This window comes from Dasypus novemcinctus, chromosome 10 (assembly GCF_030445035.2).
Source record: "Dasypus novemcinctus isolate mDasNov1 chromosome 10, mDasNov1.1.hap2, whole genome shotgun sequence".
Classification (NCBI taxonomy): Eukaryota; Metazoa; Chordata; class Mammalia; order Cingulata; family Dasypodidae; genus Dasypus; species Dasypus novemcinctus.
This window is the reverse complement of record NC_080682.1, coordinates 32,167,407-32,184,236: the sequence shown is the minus strand read 5'-3', so window position 1 is coordinate 32,184,236 and position 16,830 is coordinate 32,167,407. Positions and strand designations below refer to the sequence as shown.

Sequence of the window (16,830 nt, the reverse complement as noted above, 5' to 3'; positions counted from 1 at the left end):
AGGTTATAAGTTTTAAATTGGTTACATGAGCAATAAAAGGTGTTTCTGAATCCTAGATGGCGTAATCTTGATTACCTAAAAATCAGAGATGAAAAGCCTATTGTTTATATGGTCCTAAACGGCATTTAGTTATCATGATGTTGCAGGCAATGAATGATATTGAATTCTGATATATAAAATAAGCAGTTATTATTGAAAATATTAGATTTATATCTACAGAGAAAGAAATAATGTTCAATGTTCCTATCAGAGTATCTGGCATAATATACTGTTGCTATTATAATCCTTTGACATTTTTATTATCATTAATTGGCAGTTTCTCAAAGCAGTTAAAAGCATGGCAGTGAAATCAGTAAGCAAATGCTTCTCTTTTGTTATGGTCCCCTTTCTGTCAGGTTCCTCATGTAAAAAATGGGTATAATTGCAGTGTCAACCTCTTTGGATTATTGTAAAGATTTTTTTCCTAAATATAAGAGTATTTTTAAAATTATTTTAATTTTCATTAAAGGAAAAATCTGTGAATCTATCCAAATGATTGAAGTCAAAAAGGTTAGCCACATTTGGGAGAATTTCCCAAAAGTGCATAAATGGTCTTTAGTTGGGATTGCTGCCCTTTTTTGAACTTAGTTTTGCTTCCATCAATGCAGAAACTATGAGTTGTAGTGATTGACATTTCTTTCTCTTATAAGTATTTCTTGTGGAGATCATCCCAAATACTATTCTGGCAATTTCCTCAGTTGGAATATTATTAGGCTCCAAATACATACATTATTTGTATGCTAAAGTAACTTTTCCTTACAGCATTCCTTACAGTTTCCTTACAGCATTATTCATCTGGTCATTTCTCAAGGTATAAATTAAGGGATTTAACAAGGGGGTTATGACAGTGTAGAATACAGTGACTGCTTTATCAATAGATAACGTAGCTTCAGGTTTCATATACATAAATATGGAAGGCACAAAGATTAAGATGACCACTGTGATGTGGGAGACATAGGTGGACAGGGTTTTGTGCCTCCCCTCCAAACTGTGGTTTCATAGGGAGCGTAGGATGACCTCATAAGCGACCAGTAAGAGGATGAAGTTTAACGAGCAGATGAACCCACTGTTAGCAGCTACAAAAAGTCCTAGAATGTGGGTGTCAGTGCAGGCAAGAGAGTGAGCAAAGTTTTCAGATCACACATGACGTGATCTATGATGTTAGGGCCAGAGAAGGTTAATTACACCATAAAGATGGTTTGTATGGTTGCATGAAGTAAACCTCCCACCCATGCCACTCCCAAGAGCAGACCACACACCCACCAATTCATGATGGTTATATAGTGCAAGGGCTTACAAATGGCCACATAGCGGTCATAGGCCATCACAGTAAGCAGGGTGACTTCAGCACCTACAATAAAATGTTCCCCAAAGACTTGGGTCATACATTCATTGAATGGTATAATCTTCTTTACATGGCATGAATCTACGATCAGTTTTGGAGTATTGACAGAGGAGTAGCAGGCATCTGTAAAAGAGAGGTAGGTTAGGAAATAGTACATGAGGGAACCTATCAATGGACTGGTAATAATGGGGACCAAAATGAGCACATTTCCCACCACAATGATGATGTAGATGACAAAAAGCAACACAAATATGATTTTCTGCATATCTGGATTCATACTCTGAGTTTGCTTGTTCTAATTATTTCATAACAGTGAGATCATTTTTCTTTTGTGTCTGGTTTATCCATGATGTCATCAAGTTTCATCCATGTTGTTGCATGAATCAGGACTTTCTTGATTTTAACACCTGAATTATATTCCATTGACCTCATTTTGTTTATTCACTCATAGACTGATGGACATTTGGGTTGCCTCCATCTTTTGGCAATTGTGATTAATTATGCAATGAAAAGCAGTGCCCAAAAACTGTTCAAGACCCTGTTTTCAACTTTTTAATTGGGAAGAAGTGGAATTGCCAGGATGTATGGTAATTTTATACCTAACTTTCTGAGGAACTGCCAAACTTTTTTCCACTATTTCCATTCTTACCACCAATGAATATATATTTCTACTTTTCCACATTCTCTCTATATTAGATAGCCAAAGGGGTGCTGATGCAAAATACCAGAAATGGGTTGGTTTTAATAAAGTGTATTTATGGCCTGTTACCAGGCCATGAAGTGCAAGTTTCCACCCTCAACAAAGTCTATTGCCATGTGTTGGAGCAAGATGACTGCTGACTTCTGTAAGAGTTTAGGCTTCCTGGGTTCCTCTCTTCCTGGGGCTTACTTCTTTCTGGGCTCAGTTCCTCTGCTATCTCCACTAGGCCAGCTGTATCAGATGAATGGCTTTTTTTCTCAACCAAGGTCCTCTGTGTGCTTAATTCCCAGGTCTCTAGCTCCAAATCTCCAACTCCCCTTCTCTGTGGTGTGGTTTCTCTGTGAGTCCCTGCCCACCAAGGAGGTGGGTATGCAACTTCCTACTGACACGGTCCAATCAAAGACTTAATCATCATTTAATCAAGTAAAAGTAAAACCTCTCAATGCAATACACTCTAATATGCCCAATATAAAAGACTGTAAAAGATCATTTTACAAACATATTTCTTTTCGGAATTCATCAATAATATCAAACTGCTACACTCTCCAATACTTGTAATTGTTCATTTTTTAATAAGTGGTCATTCTAGTGGTTTGGATTTGCATTTTTCTAATGGCTAATGATGTTGAGCATGCATTTTGACAATTCATATATCTTCTTTGGAGAAACATCTATTCAAATCCTTTGCCCATTTTTTAACAAATTTGTCATTTCCTTGTTGACTTAAAGGATTTCTTTCTGTGTTCTGGATATTAAATCATTATTGGCTGTGTGGTTTCCAAATATTTTCTCCCAATGTAGATGTTGTCAACTCTATTTCTATGTATGGTTTCTAAATACTGCCACATGTTTTTGTTTTTTTTAAATTTCAGCCCAAATGAATCACTTTAGCATTTCTTGTAGAGCAGAAATATAACAATAAGCACTCTATGCTTTTATTGTTCTGAGAAAGTCTCGCTTTCTTCTTGATGTTTGAAATATAGTTTTTCTAGATCCAATTCTAAGTTGACAGTTTTATACTTTTAGCACTTCAAATATGTCTTCCCATTACATTCTGTCCTCTAGAGTTTCTGAAGAGAAATTGATTGTTAAATATATTGAGGTTCTCTTTTATGAGACATGTAGATTCTTGCTGTTTTTGAACATTCTCTTGCTGTCTTTGTATTTTGAAAATTTGACTATAATGTGTATCAGTGTGAACTGCTTTTATATTATCCTATTTGGAGTCCACTGTGCTTCTTGGAGGTGTAGATTTTTGTTTTGCATCACATTAGAGAAGGTTGTTGTCCATTATTTCTACAAATATTCTTCCTGTCCATTTCTCTTCCCTCTCTATCTGGGAATATGTATATGTTTGATCATTTGAAGGCATCCCACAGTCTTTGATATTCTATTAATTTTAATTCATTCTTTTTTTCTTTGTGATTCTCAGACTGGATTACCTCACTTGAGTATTTTTTTAATTTATTGAAATATATCACTCATACGTAAACATACATAAACAATAAATGTATAATAATTGTGAACTTACAAAACAAACATATATAACATCATACAGGACTCTCGTAATTCACTCTATCACCAATAACTTGCATGGTAGTTAAATCTTTTCAATTAATGATTAAAGAGCATTGTCAAAATATTACTACTAAACAAAGTATTTTCCCCCAACCAATCCTATTATTTTTATATCATTTATATATGAATATACATAAACAATTAAGTGTATAATAAAAGTTGTGAACTTACAAAGCAAACATGCATAACAGCACACAGGGGACCCATACAGCAACCCTCAATCAACACCTTGCATTGTCATGAGACATTTGTTAAAAATTATGAAAGAATATTGTCAAAATCTTACTACTAATCATGCTCCTTATCTTACATTTGGTGTGTCTTTCCCCCAATCCACCTATTATTATTTTTTAAAAATATTTTTATGACAGAAATAGTAAAAACAATCATGCACATGTGCAGAATTCCCAAACAATGCCCCTCCATCAATACACCATAATGTGCTGTGTCATTTGCTACAGATAAAATAATATCATCTGATTGTTAACTATGTCCATAGTGTACATTTGCCTCACATTTTCCATACTGCCCTATTATCAACACAGTACATCTTTCACATAGATGTAAGAATATTATATTATTTCTACTAACCACAATCCATACGTCACTCCACCTGTATTTTTCCCCACATTCCCAACACCCTGAAGTAGTGATATACATTTGCTTTAGCTAACAAAGGACTGTACCATCAACCACAATTCTCATCGACCTATTGGTTTACTGTGCTATCCAGTTCCTCGATTATTCTCAAGCATTCAGTCAATTGGCATTTTCATAAGTAGACTACCATTTTCATTCACATCCCCATTTATAAACTAGCTGTTACTCACTGTATGTTACCATCCACTATATACATTTCCACAATTTTATGTAAAGCTAATTAGAACTTCTACATACATTAAACATCAGTAGTTCACTCAGACCTTCTCTTATCTCCTTTAAGAATCCATCACCTACCACCAGGTCTTGAAGATATGTTCCAATAATTTCTTCTGGAAGTTTTATGGTTCTTGCTTTTAATTTTAGGTTTTTGATACATTTTGGATTAATTTTTGGATAAGGTGTGAGATAGGGGTCCTCTTTCCTTCTTTAAGCTATGGATATCCAATTCTTTCAGCACCATTTGTTGAATGGTTTGTTCTGTACGAGCTGTGTGAGTTTGACAGGCTAGTCAAAAATCACTTGACCATATCTGTGAGGGTCTGTTTCTGAACCATAAACGTTGTTCCCTTGGTCTGTCGTGTCTGTCTTTAGGCCAGTACCATGCTGTTTTTAACATTATAGGTAGATATTATTTATTTAAAGTCTGGAGATGAGGGTTCAGTTTTCCATTTTATGATGTTTCTGGCTATTCAGGACTCCTTACCCTACCAAATAAATTTAATGGTTGTGTTTTCAATTTTCTTTAATGCTGGTGAAATTTTTATCGAGATTGCTTAAATCTGTATATTGATTTCAGTTGAATCGATGTCTGAATGATATTTAGTCTTCCAATTCATGAGCATGGAATGTTCTTCCAGTTATTTTGGACTATTTTGATTTGTTTTAACATCGAGTTGCAATTTTCTGAATACAAGTACTTTCCATCATTGGTTAAGTTTATTCCTGACTATTTGAGTTTTATCTGTCACATTTTATTATCACCACTCTTTTAACACATTTTTTTTTCACTTTTATTAATATAATCTTTATTTCTTGACTCTCTCCTAGGCCTCTCTCTCCTTTCTTTTCTTTTCAGACTCTAGCACACCATTTAGTATTTTCTGAAATTCTGGTCTCTTACTTAGAAATTCTCTCAGTTTATGTTTATCTGTGAATATTCTAATTTAGTCCTCATTTTTGAAAGACAGTCTTGCTAGATATAAGATTTTTGGCTGGAAGTTTTTCTCTTGTAGTATCCTAAATATATCAGACCACTATCTTCTTGCCTCCATGGTTTTTCATGAATAATCAGCACTTAATCTTTTTGAGATCCCTTATATGTTATGCATTGATTTTCTCTTGCTGGTCTCAGAATTCTCTCTTTGTCTTTGGCATTTGACATTCTGATGAGTAAGTGTCTTGGAGTTGGTGTATTTGGATTTGTTCAGACGAGAGAATGTTGTGCTTCTTGGACAGGGCTATCTATATCCTTGAATAGGGTTGGGAAATTTTCTACAATTTTTAAATATTCCTTTTTTCCTTTTTCCCTTCTCTTCTTCTTCTGGGACACCCATGACGTGTATATTTGCATGCCTTATGCTGTCATTTAGTTCCCTGAGGCATTGTTCAATTTTTTCCACTCTTTTCTTCATCTGTGATTTTGTATGTTCACTTTCAGAGACCATTTCTTCAAGCTCACAAATCCTTTCTTCTCCCTCCTCAAATCTGCTATTATATGATTCCAGTTTTTTTAAAAAAAATCATTAATTGTATCTTTCATTCCTGTAAGATCTACTATTTTTCTATGTATGCTTTCAAATTCTTCTTTGTCCTCATCCACTGTCTTCTTAATATACTTAATCTCTTTAGCCATCTCATTGAATTTATCAAGGAGATTTGCTTGGTCATTTATGATTGGCTGTCTCAACTCTCTTATGTCATCCAGAGGCTTCTCTTGTTCCTTTAACTGGGCCACAGCCTCCTGTTTCTTGGTGTGAATTGTAATTTTTTGTTTACACACTGCCCTGTAGCAGGAGCTGATTGTAGGAGCTCCTTACTCCACTGCCATCTTGCTGATTCTCCCTATTTAATTTTAATGATAAATTTTAAAGGATGGAATGAGATATGGGGAAAGACAGCCAAAAAGATTTCTACCCAGTAATGTGAATGGTAAGGTAAAAATACAGATTCCACAATTGCATTAGTAATAGCACAGTCAATCTATCAATCCCGCATGAAATGCTATTTTGTATAATTAAGGAGGAGAGTGCACTTTGGGGAAATTCATGCAAGACTAATTTTAGAGATGTACCACTAAAGTTATGTGGGGAAACATGATAGTATACAATATCTCACATTTATTTAGCCCATTTTATTTGACAGAACTATTTTCTAAAACCTGTATTTTCATTTTCCTATTTAATTTTTAAAACCTCCATAAATTTTCGGTGTTATTATCATTCTCATTGTTCAGGTGTTATTTACTAAATGACCCAAAGTAACACAGTTGGTAACCATAGATTTTCAGATTCCAATTCCAAATCAAAATTTAAAACTTGAGCTATCAATAACTATACCATGTAGGAATCCTTAACCTGCCTTGTAAACAAAACAAAACATAATAAAGCAAAATGAAAAACTGGCAAAGACTATATAAAAGATGGGCAATCCACCCGCTCTGATTATTCCTTTTCTGTATTTCTCACAAGAGTCCAATCAATTGCCTGCAGGATTGAGAGATAGCAATTTTTCTTTACTCTGATGAAGTTGACTTGGAAATTGTGGTATTTCCTAAAAATTCATCTTTTATTTTTTAAATGATATTCTGACTAGGTGTTAATTAAAATCTCAAAGATTTTGAGGTGGCATTTCTGTGCTTTTTGCACAATCACTTAGCAAAATCCTATTGTTTTCATGGGAAACATTTTTTACTTTAAGGACAATTAAATAGAGACATTTAGACATGGATTGTGATTATATGTTTCAAAAAGATGTGGATTAAAACTCAAAATTGCAGTCTATAATTTCCAAAGCCTTGTTGATTGAAGGTGTTTCCCAATATTTTATACCTTGCCTACCATAATACCAGCTTGCTTTTCCACCCTTATATTATTGATTTTGGTATATTGTTGCACTATTTAATTTATCATATTTTAATAATCATTGTGGGATGCTTATCAAAGGATTCACATTTTTGGAGTGTTCCTTAATGACTTACTTGTTCTCACTGAATATATTAAGATATTTGAAAAATTTGGTAAATACTTACATCTATATTTGTTTTTCACAAAAGATAATATTAATAAAGTATATAATTTTATATCAGAGTCACATAGTTTTCAATAGCTTAGAATAATTATGCTCCTAAACTTTGTTAATGATCAAATATTTATTGACTATTTACAATGCATATGGTATATTCATATATTCTGGAGATACAATTATTGTTAAGATAAGATTGCTAGCTGGAAAGAGACCACAGATTATAATGGAAGATACAGCTATAAACAAATAATTCATAAAATGTTATAAGTACTCAATAAATCAAGAGGTGAGGTTCGTCTAAGAGAAATTATATTTTAAATACTCAGAGAGCTCCTATGAATTGTGAGGGTCTACTTGCAATTGTAAATGCAGGTATAGCTTCATAGTTGTGAGATTATTTCATTATATTTATGCAATTAGCAAGAGAAGCCCCAAAGCTGGGACTCCCTCTTCAGGCAGCTCATCTATTTTACTATTATACCATTAGTTTAGAATCAGATTTTCTCATTTATCCTTGGCCCAGAAGGACAAAGATTCTGAGAAGCAATTACAGGTACTGATGCTACTATCCTCCACATTACTTCCTGATTGACAGCATAGGAAATGAAATTCCTCTATCCTCAACTCAATCAGAACCCCAGAAATGATCTTTTTAAATTAAATTCAAAACATATTTTCTTCAGCATATTTCTTTTTCCCTCTCTATCCATACATTTACTCTCCGTATGTTACTTAAATACAGATTGTCTTGCTTAGAAGCACAAAAGGTAGGATAAAAACTTCTGCCATTTAAACATCACCAGCTAAAAATGTAGACATTATAACAGCACATTTAAAATAATTCCACTCATATCATGTCATAAAAATATATAGTTACAAACATAATTAGCCCTGGTCATAATCTTAATAAGTAAACAACAGGTAGCACATTCTATTTTACCCTGATTAATATAAAAAATGGTCTAGCAATTAAAGTGTTTTGTGGTTTAGGACAAAATTTCAACAACAAGAATTCAGAGACTCATACATCTGCAAAGAAAATCATAACATTTCCAATAAGAAATATAATTTAAGACAAGATTTTCCAAGATGACTGGGCTAAAACTTAAATACATATTTCCAGATTTATAGGATAGTGTTCTTTCTATGAGGCCATGATTCTGCCTAAATTTTCAATTTTAACAAACAGAAAAAGGAAATTCCTCCCCTCTCAATCTCTCTGTTTCCCCTGTTATCCATAGCTGCTATTTCTGTCTGTCCTTGCACAGTTATTTCTGTGCCACAATGGTTGAGAAAAATCGATTGAACCTCCAACATACAGCAATTGTATTTCTATAAACAAGAATTATTTGCATTATTATCAGCTTTCTCAGATTTGAAGAACCCAAACCAAAATAGCTCAAAGACCGTGAAAGTCACAAAACCTATAAAATCATGTAACCTCAATGAGAGTGTGTTAAGCAATACATAAGTTTTCACTGAAGACACCTAGTAAATGTTTTGTTACATTTCAGCCTTTCACTGTTTTTCCCCTAATGGAAGATAAAGTACCAACAATATTCAGATGAAGTATGGATAATTTTTAAAATAAAATAAGTTTATGAAAGTGAAAACTCTTATTCCATTTATTACTACTTTTTTTTTCACAAAATAAAAGTACAAACTGCAAACTTGTATATCCTTAGTAGTCCTGATATGAACTACCATACTCAGAGGGGGAGATTAAACTAGTTTAGTGAAGATTATTTATCCAGGTATGGGAAGAGTTAAGGGATGTAAACGTACCCCAGAGATAGCAAGGGTGGGAAGCCATTAACACAATGAGGCCTGAGAATGTCAGGGGTGGAAGTGATTACAGCAACCCAGAAGGAAATGGATCTGTAGCAGAGCTGTATATATTTTAACTAAAGGTATCCAGCCATTGACAAACCACAGGAGGGAACCAGCAGAATAAACACCCTGACTTCCTTACTTCCCCACCATGATCTCTCTTTTAGGTCACATTTCCTGATGACCAGAGTAAAATACAGACTGTGAAGCAGAGCATGGAAGCAGATCATGGAAAACTTCCTAGGGTGGAAAAGGAGTGATAGAAGTATTTCTGTGGAGAAGTGGGAGCCTGTGACCACCCCCACCCGAGAGGAAAATTCCACAGCCCCCTAACCGCCTATATCTCGCTTCTGTAACTAGCTTGCTCGACTGTAAAACCTTATCTCAAGGCCGCCTCCTGTAGAAAGTGTCGTCAGCCCCTAGGCCAACTTGACTGAGGCCCTTATAAATAACAAAACTCCCCAACCACTTATCTCCCCTGATAGAATTCCCAGCACTTGATTAACCGCAAACAACTGCTTCTGTACGTGCTTGCTTGCTGAGCTAATGCCCCCCACCCTGAACCTAAAAGCCTATATAAGCAAACTCCCCCCATGACTCCGGGCTGCTCTCCCCTCTTCTGAGAAGCAGTCGCCACATGGCTAATAAAGCTCTCAATTGGAACTTTATTCAGAGTCTGAGTCTGGTCAATATCGCTGGTCTATAACATTTCTAGTTCATATTCCTACAGTATATTAATTTGCATTCTTTTTTGGAGTTAGTTGGAAAAGTGAAAACATGGGGGAAATAAGTAAGTGTCCTCCAACATTTTTATTTTTACTCAGTCAACAGTCATTGATTTCCACAAATACCACTATGGGTCAGACACTGACATTAACACTTTGACTAAAAAGGCAAAGAACCCTGCTTTTCTGTGGCTTATTTAAAGGACTTTTGAATTGAAGAGCGATGCAAATTGGACTTAATCTGTATATCAACAATCTGTAAAAACAGAACCAAAAGTTGTGGAAAGATTTGTTTTTAATTTCAGAATGTGTTTCAATATTTTTTCACTGGTTGAGAAGAAATCAGATTTATTAAAAGGTGAACTCTCCATGCCTAGATGTTCTGTAGCAAAGACACAATGACTTTTCAGAATGTGTGGTAGAAGGGATTCCAGCCTCCGTTTAAGAAACTGAATTAGGCAGCTTCAAAGGCTTATTCTAATCTCATTTTGTAAAACTGAAAAAACAACATGTTTCTTCTTTTCTAGCACAGTATGGAATAAAACTACTTATATCATTAAACTGTTCTGTGTTTCTCTGAAAATCCAAAATTAAAAATGCCCACTGTCTTGCTATTAAGAATATGAATGCCTCACTTCTGAGTACCTCATCAGCATTGGAAGGAAAGAAGACAGGATGTACATGACTGAACTCTTTCTAAAAAGACTTATGCAGAATCCTCAGGAGCTTAGAATTCTATGCAGGGTCCTTCTTATCATCTACATTGTCACTGTCAGGGGCAATCATAGTGGGTACCATAATCTGCTGTTAGACTTTTGTGTCAACAATATATATCTTCCTTCATGTCTTAGATAGATGCATGCTATTTCTCTTTGATAATTCCTAAAATTCTTGGTGATGTGCTCTCTCGGGCAACAGTCATCTCCCTCAAGGGCTGCATGGCACAGTTCTTTATTGAACTTCCTAGGCATTCTGAGGTTGTTCTCATGCTCTTGGCCTGTGATGGCTATATTGACATCTCCAGATCTCCACACTAAGTTAGCTTCATGAAGCACTGCACATGCTGCCTCCTGGAGAAGATGTTTTAGACAGTGGGCTTTCTACACTATAGGAGAAGTTCTAGTCACCTTCTGGCTCCCATTCTGTGGACCAAACAATATGGAACAATTTATGTGTGACATCCCATCCTGATACAATGTGCCTGCAATGACACTTTCCTCACTGGTCCCTGGGTAGTTGCCAATTGTAGTGTAGTCCCTGTGATCACCTTTAATATTGTCGATAACTTATGTTGTCATTCTGTACTCCTTGAAGACTCACAGATCTGCATGGAAGAAAAAGACCCTTTGTATGTTCAGGTCCCACATCATAGTTGTCTTGTAACAGTGCCTTGTATGTTTATGTATCTATGTCCAGTAGTCATCTTCTCCATGGATAAAACCATAGCAGTATTCTATAACCTTGTCATTACCATGTTACATTCTACCATCTATACAGTAAAGAACACAGAGGTAAAACATACTATTAGAACATTATTAACAGGAATGTAATTTCAGACAGAAAATGATCCAATACAAAGATTATATTTTTTATCAAAAACTTTTTTTTTGTTTTATTACTTTAATAACTTTCACCTCACCTCTCATCGAACACTTACAGATTTTTTTTCCAAATGCCTCTTCTAATTGCAGAGTTGCATAACATACCTAATACAAAAGCAGCTCATACTCACAAAGCTGTATTGCATACCAGTATATTGGACAGTATTTAGTAAAATTTAGAAAGAAGATGCTTGGTAATACTATATTGGAACACACTCCATAACCTAATGTTAAAATTACATAAGGCTCTCGTTTTGTTGAGTAAGAAATGCCAGTAATAAAAAAAATTGTTGCATTTAAATCAAAATGAAAACTTGTAAGTGCCTTCATACACTCATAACAACCTTACAAAATTAAAATATAGTGCTTTTATTTTACAGAAAAAATGGAGGAGCAAAAATGTTAAATAACTAGATCAGAGAATATGTAAGTCAGTCTTGAACTCCAAAATTCTTAGTCTATTTCCTGAGAACTTTTAATTATGCAGAATTTCTTGGTGTTAGTTTGGATACGGTTTGATACAATAAAATATTTTTTATTATATTACTTGGAAGTGATAATTTATTAGATTCATAATCATTAGTAGAAACTAAAGCAGATTTCTTTCAAAAGCACTTAGAAAAATACATCCATAAAACGTTTTTCACTGCTAAAAATTAGCTGCTTAATTACTTGACTCTTACATCATTAAGAACATTTCTTAGTACCTTATTTGCAAACTGCTTTCCAAAATGGTTTATAAGGTATGGAAGAAAACAGGATTCATTATTCCACATTTGAACAAGGGAAGGATTTCTTAATTAAACTTACTAGAGCCACAAATAATATGACCTATTCATATTATGAATAGTTTTCGGCTCTTTTGAAAAATGAGGTCTATTATCCAAAGATAAATGTGTATTACAAATAACTTTGTAGCTACTTCTTCAGTTTGACAAACATAGCCTCCCATGTCATGAGTACCATATGTTTTATCAAAAAAGTTAATGGACATCATGATATAACAATATTTAGCAGGCATATTATGATTGTAGAAACAATGAAGGAGAATAAGAATAGAGGTTTCAGGATCAAGAGACATGAGTTTTATTTCTCACTGTGCCACCATCTTCATTCTATGACCTTAAACTGTCCCGCCATTTATAAAGTCAGTTTATTTAAGTAATTTGGAATGTGTTTCCAAGTTTTTTATTCTGTAAATGCCATTTTTATTACCTTAAATATTGTTAATATATTTATAAATATATTTGCTTCTACCCCAAGTTTAAGAAGTAATTGAAGAGCTATGAGTGATCATATGTAGAAGTCAGCAATTGATCACTGTCACCACATTATACATTCCCATTTATGGTAAATACCTTAGAAAATGTCCTTCCAGATGGAAGGATCTTTGGATTGAACTAAGTATTTGAAGATATGAATTCTACTGTTGAGTATTTTGTTGCCTTGAGAATATGAATTTGTGTCTTTTGAAATGGACAAAATTACTCATAAGAACACTGGCAGGCCCCCAATTGTTGCAGAATTAGTTCCTGAAACTGTAAAACGTCAAAGTGTACCCCAACTGCATTCTGACCAACTGTGATCTGATCCATATCTCATTTCTTCTGCTTTCATTCTGATTTACCCTTCTAGTTTGATAATGTGTTACTCTCTTTCCAATATTTTTCTCACTTTCTCTTTGGACTTGAATTCTGGAAACAGACTTTCCCGGTATAGCTTCAGAAACCCCAATTTGAAATATTACCACAACCTAGACTGATTTTAGACTCAACACTGTAGACGCTGTCCTTTGTCCATGCCATAGTATTTTAGGTCCTGTAAAACTCCCCAAATGTAGGGATTAAAAATAACAAAAACTTTCTTGCTACCACTCTAGCTATTTAAGTACAAGCAGGATGACCATTTATTGGGTCACCCACAAATACACTGAATGGATTTCAATCTTTTATGAGGACGGGCAGATTAATTTTGTAAGTACATGCTAGTTCTATGATCTGACTCTGTTTCATTTGATCGATGACAGACAAGTTGAAAACTTTTTCACGTATGAGCATTTATATTCCTTAAAGTTCTCTGGATGGTTTCAAATCCCATTCAAGCTTTCTTTGGCACTTGCTATCACAAAGATTATCATAGCCAGCACTATCATAGTCAAATGGTCTCAACAAACTAATTTTGTTATATGGCCTTTGACAGTTTTCTTGAGCTGTTTTTCTATCATGGCACATTGCTCAGTGATCACACCCTCTTGAGTTAATCCAGAAGTCATCTTTCCCATTCCACAGATGTATTGTGAGATTAAATTTGAAATGCTGCAAGAAATACATTTTACCTAGATGTGTTTGTTTCAATAATTGAAATTATTTTCTTTATTATCATATTAGTTTATTCCATAATGAGAGCAATAAACAACTACCTTGAGGAAGTACTGAACATTTCCTGGTGTGAGATTCCATTATTATAGTAGGGCTTATAACAGTCATGCATGCATACCAGAATACAGTATCTAAAACTTATAATCAACATAAAGGATGGCTTGATAAAGAAACATAATATTATGGTGATAATTTTAAAACTCAGATAGTTACCTACATAAACTATCTGGTATAGTCTACTTTTTACTATACCAAACACCTGGGATCTCCATACTAGGCACATTTGTTATCAAATGTCCAAAATCATGGTGCCATTTAGTTAATTTGTAAATGTTTGACTCATTTTGTTCTCTTGTTATTCTGATTTGTCTTCGGGGAGACTTAAGAGTAGATTTGAAAGTTAAAGATGAAATGTGGTAAAAGTTCTTCTCTGATGTTCCATTAAGTAGTGTGAAATATTTGGATGATCGGCAAGTTCTACTAAAATATCCCTGATGTCTCATTAGGCACAGCTAATATACTTACTCACCCTATAGAATATGCTGCAAACTGTAATACTAGGATGTAAACTCCTTTCAAAAGATTATTTTTTTGGTAATGTTTCTCATATAGTAGGTAACAATGAACAAAGCAAGTTGACAGGACCACTTGAGCTCCTAGGTTTATGGAATGAGAAGCATGTATATTCTTTCACATGGGAAGTGTGCCAACTCTCCAAGAGTTTATTCATCATTTAATAAGTGCCAGGCATCGGAGACTCTACTTCTGGAATTCTACTCTGCACAGTGAGTAAACAGATGTGAATAGCATGTGCTGTGGTAGGGAGCCGAGGTGTGTTTCTTACTACTACAAACTTCCTTAATCTGCTGTTTATGACACTTCTTGTCCAGCAGACAATGTCTTTCTTTGCACAGTTAGAGCTGTTAGTTTTTAAGTGTAGTTCTCCTGGAAGATGAAGTAACCCTTTACTGTTTGCAGCATTTGGAGTTTATAAAATGCATTTTGCAGTTCCTATTAGTAGGCTCACAGATACAGAAGAGGCCTTGAGAGCTTATGGCAACTGACATGACTTAGCAAAGTCAAATAGAGTAGGTCTTTTCACACATATAGCCCATGTTTTCTCATTAGATTTTAGATAAAATGATTCCCTATAAAAGATGGTTTATAGGTGATAAATGCAAGCTGCCTTAAGATAAGGAAGCACCATCATGTAAGACATGGGAATGAATAATTGAAGCAATTACCTGTGCAAAGAGGGCCAAAGGTATACTCCACAATTACGGTGACTACATTATTTCCATACTATGGAATTCAGACAAAAACACTTCCACAGTTAAGTGTCTTTCTTTTTCTCTTTGTAAGTGATTCAGGCCTCAGGAAGTTGTTACTCCCTGAATGGATCACCTCATGCCTCCCAACAATGTGACTAAATTTAATCTCTTGGGACTCACACAGACTCTGCACTTGAAGAAGATACTCTTCACTGTGTTTTTGTTCATTTTATCACAAGAATCTCCTTGGGTGGTTTCCTGACTGAGCTCTTTGTGGAGCACTTCTTGGGAGGATCAGAGATCCTCCTCCTTATAGTCATAGTTTATGACCACTATGTGGTAATCTGCAAGTCTCTGCACTATATGACCATCATGGGACAGCAGCTCTGCCACCTCTTGGTGGTCGAGGCCTGGGTTGGGAGAATCATCCAAGCTACTGTACAGATTCTTTTCATGATCAAATTGCCTTTCTGTGGCCCCAGTATCTTTGACCACTTCATGTGTGATGTCTCCCCACTTCTGAAGCTTGCCTGCAGTGACACCTATATGCTTGGGATGGTGGTGGCTGCCAACAGTGGGGCATTTCTCCATATGTTGTCATTCTGCACTCGCTGAAATCCCATGGCTCTGAAGGATGGCACAAAGCTCTCTCCACATGTGGCTCCCACTTTATAGTAGTTGTACTCTTTTTTGTGCCCTACATATTCACCTACATGCATCCCGTGGTCTCCTGCTCAGTAGACAAGTTGGTTACTGTGTTTTTTGCAATGCTCGCCCCCATGTTAAAGCGTATCATTTACACAGTCATAAACACAGAGTTAAAAAATGCCATGAGAAATCTGTGGAAAAAAGAGTAATTTAAACTGGTTATAAGGCCAAGAAAGTGATGACACGTAAAAACATCAGTAAATGTGAAAGAGGATTAAATACACACATACGGTGTTCAAAAACATATTCACCAAATTTAATGGATGTACCACAATGACGAAAGAGGTTGTTGATATGGAAGGAGGGGTGTTGGGGAGTATATGGGAGCCTCTTATATTTTTTTAATGTAACATTTAAAGAAATAAAGAGATTGTAGATTCAAAAAATACATACATACATACAATATATACAATGAGCTAATCAAGAATTAAATAAATCTTAGTGGATATAAATGAAATAAAGAGGATTATCAAAGTTTGCTGGTAATTGACCTCCCCAAAAAAGATGAGAAAATAACATTTATGACCATTTAATGGTGACTAGAAACTTCATTAGCTGCATTTGATTGTTTTTTATGTACTTAACCAAGGATTCTTGTTTATGTATTATATGCATATTCTAGAATATGCAATGGAAAGAATTGTACATCCTCAGTTTGATGATTCTAGGGTATGTTTTGCCCTGGGGTCTCATTGCTGTTTACCCAATTCTTTTTTTTTTCTTTGTTTTTTGTCTTTATTTCTTTTTAA

The 16,830-nt window shown here is 34.8% G+C and overlaps 1 pseudogene; it reads right to left on the bottom strand.

Annotated features, from left to right (window-relative positions):
- Positions 1–807: 807 nt before the first annotated feature.
- On the bottom strand, positions 808–1,661 carry LOC131280181 (olfactory receptor 4C46-like; annotated as a pseudogene).
- Positions 1,662–16,830: the final 15,169 nt, after the last annotated feature.